Consider the following 13,616-nt stretch of genomic DNA (forward strand, 5'->3'; position numbering starts at 1 on the left):
AGGGATGAGAATCCAGAGCTTTGCATATGCTGGAAAATGCTCACTGAACTATATCTCAGCCCCAAAGTTACTGATTCTCTGTGCCAGTTACATTAAATCTAAACATCTAGATCGATGTGATTCCCATCTTATTCCCTATGAGATGCCAATACTAATATCCCCTTTAGTTGATTCAGGGACAGTACTCACTCTGCTATAACACAACTTGATCAGAGGGTGTATATGATATATATATATATACACATATATATGTATACATACATATATGTACACAAGCATAAATATATATACATGTAGGCATGTGCCCTGTCTCTACTAGGCTGTAATTACTGAACTCAAATCTCCCCCAAGAAATATTACAGGATTTATAAGACACCCTCAGTATATATCAAGAGTATGAAAACAAACTTTTACCAAAGGCAGTGTCATCTGTTATTTTATTTCATGGTAACCCATGCTTTCCTCCCCTGTTTGAAGCTTTATATTCTCCCCCATTTTTTTGCTTCCCTCTTCCCAGTATGTTTTCATTCTTTTGAGAACTATTTATTGAATTCTTTCCATGTGTGGGGAAGTAGGTAAATCCTATGGAACTTACAGATATAGTCCCTGCTTTCTACCTACTTTGAGCTGCAGCTTTACCTGTGTCTACTAAAAGAAACTGAGTTTCTTGAATGGAATTGCCTTGATTTGTGCCTATCAATAGGCCAGTGAGCTACAGGCTAAGGTAGAGGGCCCAATACTTTGGAAGGTGCTAAAGTATAGGAATAGAACTCTATTTACCACGTTGATTATGAAGGGTTCCTTACTGTCTTTCATGGAGACCTTAAATAAGGAAAATTTGTTTCAGAGACTGGTATTGACATAGAAATTCTGATGTGATCTCACCTGTTTCCCTTTGAACAGTGATGGGAGGTGTTCTGCGGGGTAGGATGATACATATTCACTTACCTCTTTTTAGATCAAAGACTCCTAGCTTCTATGAAAAATCTTGCCAATTAATAGCTCTTCATAAGAAAAACCAGATGCCAAAACAAAGTTTGTGAAACCTGAATATTCTGAAGTGCTTAGATCAATAATTTATATTAGTATCAATAAGTGTATACTAATGTATATACTTAATTGCACTCCTGTCACAACAGTAATGATATTAGTAAGATGGAAAATATAGAAATAGTTTGCATGTTAAATTGTCTGTAAGACTCATGCACAACACAAGAGACTAGCCTGTGAAAAGTCAAAGTTCAGATTGAACAGAAGATAAATATCTTCTAGAAATATGATACAAAGGTTAAGCTATTTAAAACCTTTAAAATAAACAATGATCAATCAATCCATTAGTAAATAAGAATACAATACATGAAAGTAACTATAGCAAAAGCTTAAAATACTTTAAACAAAGATTAGAGCCTTCTTTCATCCATACTGAAGTTAACCAGACACTCAGAAGGTGGAGGCATGAAGATCTTGAGTTCAAGGGCAGGCTGGATTACCTAGTGAGGCTTTGTTTCAAAAATAAAATGAAGCAAAACAACAAACTGACATGAAGGGGTACAGTGTAGGTCTGTAGGAGAGCTCTTGCCTCTCCTCTGAGTTCAATCCTTAGCATCAAACCAAACCAAACAAACAAAAAACTAGACTGTCACTAATGAAAACCTTTTAGCCTCAAAGCTTCCTGTGAAAGTAATAGCTGGAAAGCAAAATTCTTGGAGTACTGAATGTCTCTACTAGGTTCCAGTGGAGACAAAACAGAGCAAAGAGAGCTGTGTGGGCCTTGCTCGCCAACAAGAGAGGCAGTGTATAGGCCGCGCATACTTTCACAGTAACAGAGATGGTTCGTGGCTTCCAGAGCTGCCAACCAGCATAGTGACTCACGCATTCAAGCAGCTCTGCCATTCCTTACATATCAGACACGCTCTGTACTGATCTTATTGGGTCAGATAACCAAAAACATGCATGCCAATGCTATGAAAAGCCAGTGTAAAGCATGGAGTTAGTTAGGGACAAAACACCACTTACCTCTGCCTCAGTTCCAATCACGTAAACAAGGTAGAGAATTACTACTGTAAAGGCACTTTTTTTGCACATGTAATGTATTTATTCTGGTCTAAACAAATGACTTAATTCTGGATGCCCTAATTAAACAAACAAACAAAAAATGGTTTGAATCTATTAGATTGATTTTCTTACCCATTGTTGACCAGAGGTGATTTACGGGGAGGATTAATTCACCATTTCTACAATTCTATAATCCACCCAGACTTTTCCTCACTGATTCCAGTTGAGTTTAAAACACTTTGCTTTCTTTCTCAGCGCCTACTGCTGAGCCACACCTCCTACATGCAAGCTATTTTTCTAAAGAGATGAAAGAATGCATTGGGTAAACAGCAAGTACGAGAATGATTCAGGCCTCAGGGATTACAGGCAAAAGGATGGGTGTCTCCCTTACCTCAATGGTCCTAGCACTTAGAATTGCAGGATGTCCCAGGGACATGCCAGGTCTTGATACATTTTAAATGAAGGGGTATGTGTGGTATAGTGTGTGGAGTTATGGTACAGGGAGACTATGAAGGGAGGAAATCAAAGCTCACTGAAACAGGCTTTGGGGCTGGAAGAGCAAGGCCATTGGTGGCATGTAAAGGTAAATCTAAATTCAGTCCGGTAAATTCAGTCCGTTTCAGTCAGTCTCCAAGGCTTCCCACTGAACCCCTAGTTTAGCACTCCGAAGAAATCTGGGTTAGATCTGGATGAAGACACAACTCAGTAACATTTCACAGCACAAAAACCAAGGCAGGTGCAACCAAGAACGCAAACTGCCAGGCATTGTAGCCTGAGCTGTCTCTAAGGGACTTTCACAAGGCTGCATGTGTCGTGACTACAGACAGAGAAGGCTATTACTGTCTCTACCCCTACTTGAAGCTCGGGATTAACCCCATTTCCACCTGTCCAGCCACAAGGACGTTTAGTCTTAAAGTGTGTGTGTTGGGGGCGTGATTTAGCTTGTGAGGGGCCGGGGCACAGTTTCTACCTGTGTAGGGAACAGAGGCCCTGCCTGGCCAGTATGGACACAGGGCCTAGGCCTGTAAGGGACGGGGGACCCAATGCGGTGTGTGTGGGCCCCAAAATTCCTGGGGACACAATTTTAGCTTGTGCGGGGTCAAGGAAGCTGCCTGGTCATCATGGGCCCAAGGTTATCTGGCCTTTACCAGGACAGGAATACTGCCTTGGCCTGTGTGTGTGGCGGGGAGGGGAGGCAGAAACCTGCCTGGCCAACATGGGCCTCAAAGACTTCTGGGCCTCTAGGAAACATGGACCTAACCCTGGCCTGCCCAGGTATGGGACATGAGAAGCACCAGCCCTTGTGTGGGTCTGAGCCGCACAAACACGAGTGGGAGGACCCGTGGGTGGCCCCTAACGGGACATCTCACCTGCTCTTAATCCCTCGCCCTCCTCAGCTCTCTCCAGCGCCCTGAGGAGATGCCTCTTGAAAGCCGCGCGTGAGGCAGGCTGTGCAGCAGTGCATTCTGGGAAGGCCCTCTGAGCCCTGGGCCTGGAAGCGGACTGTCTGCACTGAGCTGAAAGGTGATAGCTTGGTTTGTGGGCGCTCCTTGTCGTGATGCCCTGATTCATCCCAGTGGGAGCCTGACTGGGTATCAGAGGCATCGTGAGTGGAAGCACTTGCTCAAGCTGCCTATGGAGGAGGGGATGCAGCTGGGTTTAACGCCGTGCCACTAAGTAATCTCTTGAGAGGACAAATAGCACTTAAGTGGTTTATAGACCACAAGTTGGTGAGGAGAGGAAGGGAAGACATTCTAGAATAACGATTCCATAAGCACATGTGTGCTTTCTTACCTGTCAAACCCGGGAATCTCTGACTACAAGGTTGAATTAACAGAGGTGGGGAGAATTAGAAGTTGGACTGAAAGGAACCACGATAAACGGCTGCAGCAAAGGAAAGAGTGCTATTTTTCTGCATATTTGGTAATATAAAAATCTCAAGCTATTTATGCAAGAGATAGAGAGTATAATGGGAAATTGGGGTTTAGAACTTCTAAATTCTTACTCATCATTCATTTAAGAATGTGTTGACATCCAGCTTTTTAGTATCCTTTTAAAATGTTGATTTCCTCAGTCTTCGTATGTCTGGAGGGTTAAACAAGATAATGGTCGAAGGTCTTAAGAATAATATTTGGTGAAATTGTGCACTCAGAAGACAGCTATTAAGAGTACACAAAACAGACCTATTTTCTTCTACTGTTCACAAGCAGCCAAATTATAAAGTTTTGCTAAACCTCGTTTTAGGTTTGCCATGAAATAAAACCAAAACATGAAATGGAGCTTATGAGGAGATAAAATGGCAAGAAGCTTGATAACTAGACAGACATGTCTGAGAAGAAATTATTAGGAATAGTAAAATCATAGATTTAAAACATGCTGGGCTAGGGGTGCAGAGCAGTTGGTAGGGTGCTTGTCTAGGGGGTATGAAGTCCTGGGTTCCATCCTCAACTCTACATCAAATGGGGTATGGCAGGGGTATGGCAGTGCATACCTGCAACCCCAGTGCTTGGAAGGTAGAAGTTGGAGGATCATAAAGTTTAAAGTCATCATTATGTACGTAGTGAGTTCAAGATCAGCCTGAGCTATGTGAGACCTTGTTAAAAATGCAGGCTTAACCTGCTTTGAGGGACAAAGGAAGACACCGGAGAAGATCAAATGACAAGGGGTTGACACTGATGATCAAACTGGGAATGAGGGAGTGGTGTTAAGATAGCCTCTGAGACACACAGGAGAAAGATCAAAGATGAAAGTAAGTCTTAAAGGTGGGGACAGGGAGATGATCATGGGATTAGAAACATAGTCTACAAACGATAACTTGATTTTATCTCACTCCAGTCAATAACTCAAAGCAATGAAATAAAATTACTACTGAAAGGGTAAAAGAACGGACAAGCAATCTCTGGCATGACACATAAAATGCTCATCATGTAAGGCAGTGTTTCTCAACCTATGGCTTGTAACCCTTTTGGGGTTGAACAACCCCTTCACAGGGTGGCATAACAGATATCCTGCATATTGGATATTTACATTACAATTTGTAACAGTAACAAAATTACAGTTATGAAGTAGCAAGGAAATAACTTTATGGTTGTGGGTCACTACAGCATGAGGAACTGTATTAAAAGGTCCCCGTGTTAAGAGGGTTGAGAACCACTGATGTAAGGCATGAGTACTCATAAAAGAATCTGGTCTAGTCTAGATATAACCGAAGGACAATTTGAATTTCAAGGACAAGAAATTAGGAAGCAGAAAGGGACAGCAAACTTAAAATACCCATGAAGCTGTCTTCATTCTTCTCTTTAGTTAAGGACGATGAAGTCCAGAAACAACACAGGAAAAAGGCAGCTGCTGGAGAAGGGCAGACATAAGAACTGACCCCAGGGCTGGGAAGACGGCTTGGTGTGTAAGCAGGAGGATGCCATTTCAGATCCCCAGCACCCACACGGAGACAGACAGGCACACAGCTGCCACCCCAACAATGGAGAGGCAGAAACAGGAGGGTCCTGGGGCATTCCTTGCCAGCCACTCTGGCTGAATTGACAAGTTCCCAGGTTCAGCGAGATAACTTGTCTCAAAAATTAGGGTGAAGAGGGATAGAGGAAAATATCTGGCATGTACACACACACACACATACACACGTGCGTGTGCGACTGTGTATGCCTTCAAACAGAACACATATAAATATGTACACACATATACACATAATCTTCAGACACCTTTGTCATTGAACTAAACAAAACAAATGACAAACCAAGCATACATTCAGATGTATACAATCACTCAGAAGAATAAAACCTATTCTTTTTCCCTGGGAAAGTAGGAAGGAAATACTCTAACTTCTGAAATCGTCATTCAAGAGAAAACTCAAAATTAGGTTTAGTTCTTTGGACATATTATGAACTAAGATTATATAGTAATGCCATAATGATGACCAGAAAAGTTTTAAAAACCCATACATACAAAAAATGAAATTTAAAGAAAAAAAATATATACTATAAACATCTGTGGAAATAGCAATTTGATTCATGCACTCTGCTGAAGGTAAAAGTGGCCTCAAAGCTGAAGAAGGCGGCGAGAAAGCAGGTGTTACTAAATGCTGTACGCAAGGAGGTCTACGTCTTCAGCATTGGCTTGCTTCCTCAACTTGGAGTCATATAGGTTGGGTAACCAAATGAGAGATCAGTGAAATTTTTCACAGTAACAAAAGGTTTCTGAGTGAGGAGGAACCGGAAACTACTTAAGAAGAAATTAATCTAAAATGTTTGTGGCAGTGCTTGCCTGTGTTGCATCGTGAGGCACCACTGAAGCCTTGTGCTGAATACACGATGTGTACTTTGCAGTGCGAATGCATACACACTCACCCCACGGCACTAATGACCTTTACCGGAAACACCTTGGCTCAGATTCAAAATCTTTGGTGGTGGCACACAACTTAAATCCCAGCACTTGGGAGGCAGAAACAGGAGGATCTCTGTTGAGTTCAAGGCCAGCCTGGCCTACAGAGCGAGTTCCAGGACAGCCTCCAAAGCTACACAGGAAAACCCTGTCTCAAAAACCCAAAACAAACAAATATATAAATAAATAAATAAATAAATAAATAAATAACACTACTTAACTATATGTACTACATTTTCTACTGTTCTAGAGACATGATGGTTTAATTACAGAAAATAAATACTTTAAAATATTTTCCTACTATCTTTTCTTAGTATTTCCAAATTAGCATAACTTTGAATTGTATTGTGTTGGAGTGTTTAATTTCCAAAATTTCTGCTTGTATTGCTAAATTTTCTTTTTAAAAATGATAAATGAGTTTTGTCTTTGGTTTGATTTCTGAAATGGGTCTACTGTTTTGTCCCATGTGTTTATATGAGATGGCATTCTTAGCACTGGTGATTCTAAAAACAAAATATTGACCAACATAAAAATGTTGAAACTGCTATGTATCCTGAAGCCTTATTCAGCCAAGATTTCTTTAGTATGTGTGTATATGTGTTGTAGCATGTGTGCAGGAACATGCATGTATGTGTGCAGGAAGAACAGAGGTTAATGCTGGGGTCCTCCTCAGTCTTTTTCCTTCGTATTTCTGGAGCTGGGGACCAGTGTCTCTCACTGAACCCAAAGGCTCCGGGTTTGGCAAGACTGGGCAGCAAGGCCCTGGGGTCCACCTCTATTCACCTTCTCAGCTCTGGGATCATAGGCAAGTATTACCATGCCTGACTTTTTGTGGGTGCTTAGGCTAAGAGTGGGTTCTCACGCTGCATGACCAACACTCTACTCATTGAGTCATCTCCCCTTCCCCAGTAGCTACCTATATTATATTATATCTATATTAGAATAAATATGCACATTCATCCCACTTCCATCTGTCTGCAGCAGATGGTAAAAATACACACGCACCAAAGAATTCTTTAAAAATAAGTTTATGATTTGTTATCAGTAAATATGTGACTTTTATACCTATTTTATACACCTGTGTATTCAGGATTGCATAAACATTTATGGGTGAAAGGGGACTATGAGCAAAAAGAAAGCTTAAGATGTTTAAGGACCCTAGGACTAAGAGGAAGAATGCCAAGCTCCATTTGTTGTTGAGTAGGGGGATTGAACTCAGACTTTGCACATGCTTGATATGCATTCTATCACTGAGATACACGAAGCATGGGGTTTGGGGGCTTATTTTTAAGTATAGAAAAGTAATAGTTGCCGGGCGGTGGTGGCACACGCCTTTAATCCCAGCACTCGGGAGCCACAGGCAGGCGGATCTCTGTGAGTTCGAGGCTGGGCTGGACCCACAGCCTCCAAAAACAATACAGAGAAACCTGTCTTGTAAAACAAACAAACAAAAAGAAAGAAAGAAAAGTAATAGTTTATACTTTAGTTTCAAAGTGTTTAAATATGTTTTCCAGATAACTGTGCTGAGACAGTTTCCATAGCTCCTTGGGTGTTAGGTTAGGTAGTGGGAGTATTGGAAGATGAAAAGCTCACACTCAGCTTTCATTTCAGCTAAGAGATTAGCCTTGGAATAAGAGTCACTTAGTGTATTCCATATCAGTATGCATTCGCAAAAGGCTTCATTTTAGCCCTTTCCCTCTTTAGGTAGCAGGTGTATAATTTACAATTAGAAAAAAATTAAGAGTCTAAGCATACGTAAAGACAGAAAATAATTTGATGAAAAATTTTATTGTGCTTATAACATACAATGGGTTTATTATATAAAATAGGTTTATCAACTATATCTCCTAAGTAATCACCAAAGAAATCATACCAAGGCATATAGATTGAAGGTGATATGCTAAGAATGTAGTTCAGTGTTAGAATACTTGCCTAGCATGTATAGGACGAGAAGTTCAATCTATAGTGCTATAAACTCATTAAATAGGTAACTGTGATGTAATGTATTGCAGAATCTGAAAGTCTCACCCTAGATTATCTCAAGGCTCTCTCTAGATACCATGGTGTCATGTCCCCTCCCCAAGCACAAAGATGACTCACAAACAGAGCCGCACAGCCTGTATCCATCTATTATGTTAGGCTGGGTTTCCAGCCCCACCTCCTTTTGCATGTCACTGTTTCAAATGGCATGCTGGTGTGCTTGTGAAGTCAGCCTCCCACAGGAGGTGTGTCACCCCACTCATCTGTAACACCTGTGATGACCCATCGTCTCTGGAGGTGGCAGACTACTGAAGAGTGAAATAAGCAACAACGTTTATTTGCTTTGAACATGGAATCCTAGCGACCCATCCAAGAACTGGACGGGGCTCCATTCAGATCTGTTTCCTAACCTAAAACAGAAGGCAGGTGCTTTGGCTCACACAGACGCTTTAGAGACTTGGGCTATATGTGACCAATTTCAAATATCCCCCTGACTCAGTTATTAATCTGCAATAGAAGACACCGGTGATGGGGGAATGGTTTTACCCTCATCTTCCTCTCTGCATCCATATCGCACCATCTACTGCAACAGAGGAGGACACATGCCAAGACCTGAGGTGTGGCTTAAGGGGAGCACTTGTCTGCAAGATACAAGTCCTTGGGTTCAATATCTAGCATGTCCATTCTGAGAAAAAATAATATATGCCACATCCAAGCAAAGATTACTACTTGACAACAGAAGTGAGTTCACGCGCCAATGTTTCACTAAGGAACCTTTATTTTTTAGATTTATTTATTTATTACATATACATGCCATAAGAGGGCACCAGATTGAATTATAGATGGTTGTGAGCACCATGTGGTTACTGGGAATTGAACTCAGGACCTCTGGTAGAGCAGTCAGTGCTCTTAACCTCTGAGCCATCTCTCCAGCCCCCAGAAATCTTTATTTTTATTGTGCAAAAAAGCAGCAAAATGAGAAAAAATAAGAAGAAATGTTCTATACAAGCATTCATTTGTGGTTTATAGAAGCAATTAGACAAACAAAAATATCCAAAGATTCAGAGACAGAGAAACCTGCCTTTTCTTGTAATTTATTAGGTAACTTTTTAAAAAATGTCACTAGCAAATCGCCAATGAACTGGGCTTTAAACGAAATGAAAACATTTAAATGCAAAGCCACTCCAACAGTGCAGATAAATACATACACACAGACAGATCTTTGTTGCACTTGGTGCTACTTGCCTGTAATCCTATACTTAGAAGTCACAGAAGGACAATGTGCTCCAGGCCGGCCTAAGCTACACAGTGGGGCAAGATCCTGTCTCAAAAAGCTCAAACTAAATCATCCAAAATATAAGACACAAATAGGCCCAGTGGTATTCTTAACCTTATGGTGTTTTTCATGTAATTCATGCTTGGAACCCTACCACCTTCAGCAAATAAGCAGCTCTTAGCTTAAACCCTGAGCCTTGGAATGAAGACGTGGCTCAGGGACTAAAAGCATGCACTGCTCTTACAGAGGACCTGAGTTCAGTTGCCAGTACCCATGCTGGGTGGCTCACAAGCTCCAGTAACTCCAGCTCCAGGAGATCTGATGCACTCTTCTGGTCTCTGGGGACACAGGCACTTACATGCTATTCACACACACACACACACACACACACACACACACACACAACACACACAACAATAAAATAATTGAGTCAGGGGAAGAGCAGGATGAGAGATACCAAGATAGATGGAGCCATTATAAGATTGAGGAGAGATCTGACAGTAGTGAGATTTTCAGAGCTGTACAAGGATGACCCCAACTAAGAATATAAGCAGTAGTGGAGAGGTTACCTTAAATACCTTCCCTGATAATGACATTGATGATTACATCATACGCCATCCTACAGCCTTCATCCTGTGGCCGATAGAAGCAGAGGAAGACAACCACAGCTAACTTCTGGAACCCAGTTGCAGAGAGGAAGAAGTGATGAGCAAAGGAGTCAAGACCTGACTGTTGAAACCCACAGAGGCAGCTGACCTGAACAAGGGGAAGCTCATGGACCCCAGACTGGTGACTGAGAGGCCAGCATGGGACTGATCCAGACCCCCTGGACATGGGTGTCAGTGAGGAGACCTTGGCAATCTATGGGGCCTTGGATCAATATTTATCTCTGGCATACGAATGGACTTTGGGAACCCATTCAACCTGGACACATGGGGAAGGGCCTAGGCCCTGCCTGGGATGATATGACAGACTTTGAAGATCCACTATGGAAGGTCTCACCCTCCGTGGGGAGTGGAGGAGGGACGGGGTAGGGAATTAGGGGGGTTGGTGGGGGGCAGGGGAGGAGGGAAGGGAGAGGGATCTGGGATTGACATGTGAAGCAAGCTTGTTTCTAATTTAAATAAAAAAATAAAAAAACAGAAAAACAAACAAACAAAACCCTACCCCACCTGAGCTTTTCATGATGGAAAGGAAGTTGAGCACAGAGCACATCCTGTTTCCAATGCTTCTTCTTAAACCGGAGACCTAAAGCTTAAAAATAAAGCTGAATTCCTGAAAAGGAGAAACACACAAAATCCAGGGTCTTCATAAACATCCATTTCACTCCACGTGAAAACTGGGCAACAATAACTTCAAGTCCAATAACTTCATAAAGCTCAGTGTCAACTGTAAATTTCAGCAAAGACCACTGTTGACTTTTATTGTACTTAAACAGTAAATATACCATGAGCTTGGCACTTAGATGGGGGCTATATGACTTAAACCATGAAGGCCTTGGCCTGAGTTCAGCTCCATCATCCTGAGAATAATCAGAACATTCAAAATTAGTTTGCTATTCTGATCTACTACAATAGAGTCAAGAAAGGAACTTTCCCCCACCCCAACCCTCCCAGTGGAAGAGGGGAAGGAAGGATTGTAGGGGCCAGAGTGGTCAAGGACAATACAAGAAAATCCACAGAATCAACTAAACAGGGCTCCTAGGGGCTCACAGACACTGAACTGACAATCAGAGCGTATGTGACCGAGGTTCTCTGCATATATTTATGGTTGTGTAGCTTGCTGTTTTTGTGGGATATCTAACAGTGGGAGCCATGTCTGTCTCTGACTCTTTTGCTGGCTTTTGGGATCCTTTTCCTCTGACTAGGTTGCCTTGTCCAGCTTGAGAAGAGGGTTTGTGCCTAGCCTTATTACAACTTGATAAGCCATGTTTGGTTGACATCCCTGGAAGGTCTGCCCTTTTCTGAAGGGATCAGAAGGGGTCTGGGGAGGAAGAACTGGGAGGAGAGGAGAGGAGGAAGAGGAAACTGGTGGGATGTAGTCTATGAGAGAAGAGTAAATGAAAAAAATAAATAAGAAGGTTTCTCTGGGTGTGGCAGCTCTTAGGAAAAAGGCTAAATTTATAAAATAACAATTTTAGAAGCTGGTGTGGGGCCTGGTGGTGTATACCTTTAATCTCAGCACTTGGGAGACAAAGGCAGGGGGAATCTTTGTGAGTCTGAGGCCAGCCTGGTCTACAAAGAGAGTTCTAAGACAGTCAGGGCTGTTACAGAGAGAAACCCTGCTTTGAAAACCCCAAAATAAACAAATAAATATAAAATAAAATTAGTTTGGTATTTTGATCTATGATAACAGTGTCAAGAAAGGCATTTCCTCTCCCCACCCCCAGCTCAATTTGCAAATGGCCTTTTTAGTAAAGTAGCTTTGCATGCTGTCATGAATGAGGCCAGTTGTAACTCAATATATAGGTCACATTTCCAAATACCTGTGTCTCAAAGGCCTGCTGAATGGTGTCCCAGTGGGTTGTGTCATACCATGCGGGGTATGGGCCCCACACTTCAGAGGGCAAGGTGGGAAGATGAGAGGCAGGTAAAGTCGTGGCCAGAGTAATGTCAATGGACTGGAATTTCCCTTTCAGTGATAGAGTTCAACTGTTTCTGGTTTGGATGGCACATTCCCAGCCTGTTATTCTAAGGTTGCCACTCAAGATTCCAGTATTCAAATGGTGCAGGAAACATAAGTAAGTTGAAAAACACTGTCCTTGTGCAGACTGCCTTCTCCCTTTCGCTATACACTTGGGTCTGACTAAATTGGAGTCTCAAAATGTGCCAATAATTTTAAATAATTTTGAACTAACTTTTAATCCTGTTTTTCCACCCCTACTCCCATACACTTTCCATTTAGTGCCCCTTCTAAAGACCTTTCTCCCTCCCTCCCTCCCTCCCTCCCTCCCTCCCTCCCTCCCTCCCTCCCTCCCTCCCTCCCTCCCTCCCTCCCTCCCTCCCTCCCTCCCTCTCTCTCTCTCTCTCTCTCTCTCTCTCTCTCTGTGTGACTAATGCATTTAGTTAGGTCTACTTAAGAGCATGGATAATTTATCAGTGGTACACTACCAAAAACAAAATTGTCTGTCCCTCTCCCAGAAGCCGATAACTGACTATAGATCCCTGGGGACCCCATCCTCGTGAGCATTAAACCAAGAATGTTTGTGTATTGTATGTGTGTACTTGAATGCTCCTGTGAGCGTAGGGGGTACATGGTTCTTATCAGTCTTCCAGCATAGATTTTGAGACAAGATCTCTCACTGAACCTGGAGCTCACCAATCTAGTCTGGCTGGACAGGGTCCTCCCCTTTGTCCCCCAAGTGCTAGGGTTGCATGCTTGAACCATTGGGCCCAGCTTTTTAGGTGAGTGTTGAGAACTGGACTCAGGTTCGCATGCTTGCATGGCAAGCGCTTTATTGAGCCATCCCAAAAGCTTCATAGTGACCCAGATATGTAGCCGCCAGCAACTTCTTAGACTGTCCAGCCCTGCCTCCGAACTCCATGCATACTTTCCTTCCCAAAGCCCTGCCCAAGCTCGTGATGTTCCTCCATCACTCGGCTTCTACTCAGACCCTCAACATCCCTCTTTCCCCGGTGTCTCGTACAAATGTCAGATCTGCATGCCAACAGCTGCCAGACCTTGTTCTAATGGTGCCCTTCTGGTTTTCAGCAGAGGTTTTCTATCTGCAGGCCACCATCTTGTGCTGATGACAATGCTGAAAGTCACAAGGTGAAAATGCAGCTCATTACTTTCCTAACGGGACTTATTCTTCACTTAATTCCTAGTTATCATCATCATCATCATTGCCGCCATCATCACCACTACCACCAGCAGCAGCAACAGGGGTAGCAGGAGCAGCAAGGGTAGT

At 42.6% G+C, this 13,616-nt stretch overlaps 1 protein-coding gene across 1 annotated transcript in view; it reads right to left on the reverse strand.

Annotated features, from left to right (window-relative positions):
* Cers3 (ceramide synthase 3) overlaps positions 1-3,506 on the reverse strand; it is a 93,226-nt gene extending 89,720 nt beyond the window's left edge. The window contains exon 1 of the mRNA XM_040730611.1: positions 3,426-3,506. The gene's annotated coding sequence lies outside the window, so the exon portion shown is untranslated. The remainder of the gene's footprint in view (positions 1-3,425) is intronic.
* Between the last annotated feature and the right edge of the window lie 10,110 nt (positions 3,507-13,616).

This window comes from Mesocricetus auratus, unplaced genomic scaffold (assembly GCF_017639785.1).
Source record: "Mesocricetus auratus isolate SY011 unplaced genomic scaffold, BCM_Maur_2.0 Super-Scaffold_4256, whole genome shotgun sequence".
Taxonomy (NCBI): Eukaryota; Metazoa; Chordata; class Mammalia; order Rodentia; family Cricetidae; genus Mesocricetus; species Mesocricetus auratus.